The sequence below is a fragment of the Alligator sinensis genome, unplaced genomic scaffold (assembly GCF_000455745.1).
Source record: "Alligator sinensis unplaced genomic scaffold, ASM45574v1 scaffold161_1, whole genome shotgun sequence".
In the NCBI taxonomy this organism is placed as follows: Eukaryota; Metazoa; Chordata; order Crocodylia; family Alligatoridae; genus Alligator; species Alligator sinensis.
The window spans coordinates 2076117-2083186 of record NW_005841974.1 but is presented as its reverse complement, the minus strand read 5'-3'; positions in this window follow the sequence as shown (position 1 = coordinate 2083186).

Sequence of the window (7070 nt, the reverse complement as noted above, 5' to 3'; positions counted from 1 at the left end):
TCTTGTCTTTCCCAATGCTTAAGAGGGTTCAAAGAAAACAATCCTGTGCAGTATCCGAGACCGTTAAGACTTTCTTTGCTGGGGTTGTGAGAAGATAGCGCAGTAAAGGCTGAAGGACAAGGAAAACAAGTGGCAGTATGTGACTACCAGAAGAAGAAGGATCACCAGAGTCCAGGAGATGCTGACTATCTATTCAGGATACCTGGGCCATGATTTCCTCACCCAGATAAAACAGGTTACACAATCCTGTTGCCCTGGAAGAACTGAAAATTGGAACACACACCTCTCTGGCTATAAACTAGCTGATACACTGGAGCAGCTGAAATCTGCAGAATAGACCAGGGAATTGGGCAGATGTTCCAGTGTCATAGCTCCCTGTTGCTGCTACCAGAGGGAAAAAAAAAAGCAATGAGCTAAGCTATGCTGGGTCCTCATAGGAGGGGAGAAGGCGATGAGGGGGGAGTTAGGCAGCTTTATGTGCTTCTCAGGACCCAGATGGCCTATAAATAAGCTTAATAAACTTGTAGTGGCCAGATGAGATGAGGAAGGGGCCCTCCTAAATTAATTTTGTGAAAATCTCATCTGTACCCAAAGAACTAGGGCCACACCAGACACCCTAGAACAGGGGCGGGCAATTATTTTGGGCGGAGGGCCGCTTACTGAGTTTTGGCAAGCCATCGAGGGCTGCATAACAGGCAGCCCAGAGCAGATTAATATTAATTTTCTAACTTTTTTAGGGGCCCTGTGGACTGGATAGAATGGCCTGGCGGGCCGCACCCAGCCCCTGGGCCACATTTTGCCCACCCCTGCCCTAGGATTTGCCTCAGACATTTCAGGAAGGGGACTAACTGAGAAGCCACATGGTCCTGTCTAGCTGTGCCAAGCCTACAGAGTGGAGGCTGCTTGCAGCTTGCATGGTGGGGTGTTGGAAGGGTATGGTAGGAGGCCATTACCAATTTGCATCATCCTGCCTTGTTTAATCCACTGCCTTTCAGCATTGGCTATGGGGTGAAGGGAGCCTTTGCTCTTCAAAATAATGCAGCATGAAACCTCTTGCAAAAAAGGATCGCTCAGGCAGTGGAATCCCTGGAGCAAAGCATTTGGCAGGGGGAGGTGAAGGTAGTGGATTATAATTTATTTGGGAGACCTCCCATCAGTCCCTAGCTCTGCCACAAATTCCCTGTGACTTTGAGCAAGTCACTGATCTACTCTGTGCCTTGGCTCCTTCATCAGCTGTAGATAAGGAGCTGACGCCTATTGCAAAAGTGTAGTGGGATCACTTTTGTTAATATTCATGAGGCTCAGGGACTGTTGCTGGAGGCCACATATAGAGTGACAGACCCCTGTCCAAAGAGACACAAAGCTAGCAAGAGACTTCAGGTATGACACAGACATTAGAAAGAAAAAAGGCTGATGAGGTTGTAGTGCCTGAGGTCCCCATGGGTCCTAAGCAGAAGTGTTTTATGAGAGGTATTAACAGGGAGTTTGCTGCTCCACGTGATCTAGCTGCTCTTCCCTAGGAGACTCTGTAACATCATGTGCCTCCTGGAAGCAGGTAGAGCTCCCCCACAAGTTAGATTGGGAAAAAGTGTAATGCAATGAAGCACCCAGCAGGAGCAAACAGTTTGGGCAATTTTGTTTCACAGCTACCCAGCTCTGAAAAGGCCATGTGCGTGTGGAGAAATTATACACTCCCAGTACACTCATCTTCTTACTAGGCAAGGGCCCAGGAGACCAAAACTGAAAGGAGAGAAAGTGCAGCAGAGGAACAAATAGATGGGAGGAGACTGCAGCACGCACAGGGAGAAAGGAAGAGTGAAAGAGTCTAAAAAGGAAAATGCTGACATAGGCATTGCTGTCCAAGGGCTGCAGCAAGAACATGTTTACTAATATCTATGGGATGATTTTCTTAGCAGCATTTTTACAGCCCTCCGTGCTTCAGCTCCCCTGGCCCTGCAGTAAGATAGGGCACTGGAAACAAAACCACTGGGTTGATTTTGCAAGTTGCCTGGCTGAAAAGTGAAATTCAGGTTTAATAAAACATTCCAGTCAGGGCATGTGGTTCTCTGCTCCTTTCTGCTTGTAGCAGCTTGGACAGCAGTGCAGAGTGTAAAGCTGATCCTAGACAGACATGCTTGCACCTCAGCAGCAGATCATCTGGGCAGAGACAGCCTCTCAGCTTTTCACGACTGTTTTGCACCATCAGATCAGACCAAACCAAACCAAACCACAGAGGGTCTGGGAAAGAACAAGGGGGAGCATCAGATAACTTCAGCTGCATATGAACTTCAAGATACTCTTTCATGATGGTCTGGGCAGTACCAGATGAACTGCAGATTCCTAGTGATGCTGGTTGGGCATTAAAGAGGAAACTTCACTGCAGCCAAATTGTTTGGAGTGTACAGTGCCCTGGGGTGAAGCACTTGATTCTTTGGTTTGGGGAGAAGTCTGGATGGGGACCAACTTGGCTGTGCTGTAGCTCAATACTTGGCTGAGCCTGGAGGAATTTAGAGGGCTCCTTCACCTAGAAAATATTTGAGAGGAGGCTGCATTTGCGTCAAGCCTCCAGGTTGCAAACAAACACCTTGCTGTCCTCTGTTTAGACGGAACTTGAAGCCCAGCTGGAGGGAACAAGAGGCAAGAACAAATGTGTGGAGTGCAGTCTCATTGCTCAGTGCAAGTGTGTTCTATCCCTCTGCTGTGCTAAGCTTTGCTTCTGCCCTATGGGGGCAGTCCAGAGGTTAAACCACAGCCCTGATGGCCAGGCTTGCTTACCTGTGCATCAGGAGTGCTGAGCAGCTCGAATGCTGCAAGAATAAGGGGGAGCTGGCTCTAAGGGCCCTGCTATATGTTCAAATTAAAGCTGGATAAAAACCAGTGACAGGCAACCCTGCTTAGTGCTTTTAATTGGTTCCTGAAAAACTGAGCGTCAAGCGAAACCAAAGGTATTTGATGACCCAAGATGGCGACCGCAATTGTTTTTAATGACCCAAGATGGCAACCGCAAGTGTTATAATGAAACTCACTGAGCGCTAAGTGAAATCAGGTATCAATTTCAAATGAGCATTATAGCAAGATAGCGGGAGTTCCCTGTATAGAGTTCTTACACATTTTTCAAGCACTAACTTTATAGCTGGCTGCCTCTCTCTATAGCTGGAGAGTCATTTTTATCATGTGATCACTACCTTGCACATGTGGCTGCTCTAACCTTGCTGCATTATTAACCACTTAATTGTGGAATAATTACTTTGCACTTGTGGCTGGTCTTGCTTTGCACCTGTGGCCAATCTAAATGTATTGCACAATTAACCAGTTAATTGCTTAAGATATATAAATGTATTGCAAGGGGGGTGTCTAAGGAATACACTTGCAGTGATGGGACCAAATTCAGAACCTGTTGCATGTGGCAGTCAGAATTCAAAGCTCTCTCAGCCAGACACCAGGGCTGTGTGTGAGCCCAACTGCATGCTGCTGGGAGCCAGGGGCCCTCTCCCCAAGCAGGGGCTCTGTCAGAAGGCAGTTTGGAGCTACCCAGGCCGTGGAGCCACCTACCCCCTTCCTTCTCTGGATCCTCAGAAGCATGATCCTCCTAACACAAGGACCTTTGCACTCCCAGTGTACTCACACACTGAGGGGGAAAGCTCCTGGGTACCATCCCTAGCTCCCTGGGGAAGCACCATGGAATAAGAATAATTCCAGTCCCTGAGAAGCCAACAATCCCAAATCCTACCTCTGGCCTTGGCTTTCTTTGTTCCACTTCAAGCAGGGGTAGGGGTGGGGGTGTTTCTCATCATCATACTCAACAGGATTCAGGTCTAAATAGGGGCTGAGTCCTGAATATTTTGGCCTTGGGATCCCTGTGCCCTTGCTCTGCACCCTGCTCTTTACTGTGAGAGGTCTACGGGCACTGGTGTTTGTATGGTGCTCTCACTAGGGAGGGTTTGTACTGGCACAGTGTCCCTACAATTAACAATGCTGCCAAGTGAAGAGGGAACTGCCTGTGACCCCAGGGAGGCCTAGGAGAGAAGGCCCAGAAGAGGAATCTGTCTCCCGGTTGGTCCCAGGCATGGCTTTCTAACTGTTACCACTGCTAAAGGATCTGGCTCAGCTTTGTGATGGGCATAGTATAAAGTGGTCTCACTCCAAAAGCAAACCAGGATGGAAACCTCCTGCTTGAGTACTGCAATATCAAGGAGACAGTGACCTTCAGATAACAGGAAACACCTTCCTACTTTGAGGACCAGTAGTAGTCCAGTTTGTTCTGCAATGGAGCAGAAAAGACCTGTGATTCCCCACACAGCTGGGGGCTGTAAATGGTGCTTTAATTGAAGGCAGCCTTTCATGCTATGGTAACAAAGTTACAGGAAGCAATACCATGGAAGGCAGACAGAAACCAAGATTCCCCTTTCAAATGCATTCTTTACCCAGCTGGTCCTTGCACAGCACAGATACTCTGCTTTGCTCAGGGATTCAAACACAGCCTGCTTCTAGAGCAGGTAGATGTATTTCTTGTTTTCCATTGGTAAGTAACTCAAGACAAAGACAGACGGAGCTGCTGCTTTGTGAAGGTGAGGGGTTGGGAATCGAAGCTCATCTGACAGATTTCAGCTTCATGTTCCACGGCACTAGGGAGCACCCAGTGTGCCGGTTGTAAGAGGAACTCCTTTCTCCTTGGAGGGCTCTGCTGCGTGCGCTATTAAGGCTGCCAGCTGGTGCGTGTGTGCACGAGATAGAGTAGAAGGAATTTGCAAAGGCCAAGGTCTGCTTCTGAAACACATTCTGCTCTCTCAGCTGAAGTTGTCAACACTACTTGAATATGTTTATTCTTAACAATTCAACCATGAGGGTTTGATCAGCTCCAAAGAAATAACCAAAGAAGAAGAAGAAATTCCTGGCTGCAGTCTCCCTTTCCCCCCATCTGTTCCTTTCTATTCCCTTGAAGAAAATTGGGAGATGAAGGCTGAAATATTGGAATAATTATTAAACTACGCCACAGTACAAAGATCAATAGAAAAGGCAGATGAAATATTGTTGAAGGTGTATAAATCACTGGCTCAGAATGCTACAGTCTGTAGTTTCTTCCAGAAAACTCTGACATGAGCACCGGACTGTGTGGGATTGGGGGCTTGTAAGCCCTTGCTACATTGTCTCTTTAGGCCAAGGCTCTCTGTAATTTGAAGGGCCGTTTCATGCATGAGGTGGTTTCTTGCGCTGCACTTGACTGTGCAGAATTTAGCTCGATAGAGATAGGGGAAAGTCCTAGCTACAGCTCCATGGGGAAAGACAGGAGGCAGCACATGTGTAGTATCTGACTAGAGAGTTATACAAAGTCCTGCAATGTTCTGCATTTGCAGGACCCCATCTGTCCTTTTTTAGGGAGCAGGAAACACCACACCTGTGAAAGGCACCAAGGGAGGAAAATTATTGGTGCAGAGAAGCAGATGCCAGTTTTGATGCCCAGACTTACCCTCCCTAGTCCTAAGCACCACTGGCTTAAGGGCATCAGTAAATACGTCAAGCCTAGGCCTATGCAGCACTAGCATGTTTCCCCAGGTCACAGATTTTCACAACAGTCCCAGGAACTCCTTTAGACACAAATCTTGATGACAAAGGCAGCTCCCGCTGTCCATGCCTTCTGGTTACAGCCTTCATTTTCCCCTGCCCAGACCTTCCCCCAGCGCTAAGGCACATTCCAACCTCCTGGGCCACTTTACCAAGCATCCCCCAGGTGCAGCATGCTGTAAGAAGTGACATAACACCCTTCTCCAGCGTGGGGGGATGCCCCAGGATCATATGCTTTTCAGAGGACTTGGACCTATGGGGTCAGAAGCATCATTCCTCAACCTTACAGGGATTTCATTTCACTTCCTATCAGGGGAAAGCAGTGTAAGGTGGGACTCTAGCCCCTTTGACCCATCTGTGCAAAAGGATGGCATGCTGCCCTGTCACTCAACCCCCAAGGACTCCTTCCCTTCCTTAAGGCCTTGGTAAGCCCGTGATAGCAGGGCTAGGCTGTTGGTAGGCCACTTTTTGAAAATGTACCCCTTTTTCCCTGTCCACACTGCATCCCTGTGACCTGATCCCCCTCCCCAGCACTACTTTGCAGAGCACTTTGCTTGTTTTAAGGAATAAAGAATATAAAGAATAAAGAATACTTTGAATATTTAAAGCAGGAGTGTCAAACTCATCAAAAGCCTCTGGGCCTTTGCTTCCCAGACCTCCAGGTTGTCTTGCCCCAAGTCTTACAGATGCTGTGCAGCAAGCTGGCTGAAATGATTGTCCTAAACAAGTAGGCCTTGATAGAGCCCCAGTACTCTTTACTGTGCTGTGAGATGCCCAAAGGCACGTTCTAGCAGCTGCTCAGCTGGTAGGCAGAACTCCTTATCTCTTCCTCCACTCACATGTAACTCCTGGATAGGGAGAGCATGCAGGTCAGGGTGGCATGGTCACAGGGCATGCCAAATGACAGACAAGCTGGAGAAGGACAAACATGGTTAGGTAGTCCAAGACTGCTATAAGCGGGAAAGCAGAGGCAGAATGTCACAGTGCTGCTCACTGAGAGCGTGGAGAGAGAGGAGACAGTAGGCATCCATTCTGTACAGTGCCGGGAAGGCTATAAACATGAAACCGAGCAGCCTGAGGTGAAAGTGAAAAGCCCTGCAATGGCAGAAAACTGGATCAATCTTGGGAGTCGAATACCCGTAAGGCCCTACTGCTGCTACTCAGCTAGCTGTCCTTGGAAGCCTGCAGGGGATCATAGCTGAGGGGCATGCTGGAATGTCTACTCGCGTGTGGATCCAGAATCACAGGGAGGGGGATGCAGCGATATGGAGCATGTGCAGTGAAAAGATCCCACTGCACATGTGCCACACATCCAAAAGTAGAGTTTCTGTACCCTCCTTGCTGGAATCCTGGATGCCAGTGAGCTGTGACTTCAATGGCATGCCAGCACAGCTCCTGCCATTGACCTGCTGGTGAGCTCAGATCTCACTGCACATGTGGCATACAGCCAAAGACAGGTGTAAATGTGCCACTGTACCCCCTGGATCTGCCTCTGTGGAACACAGTAA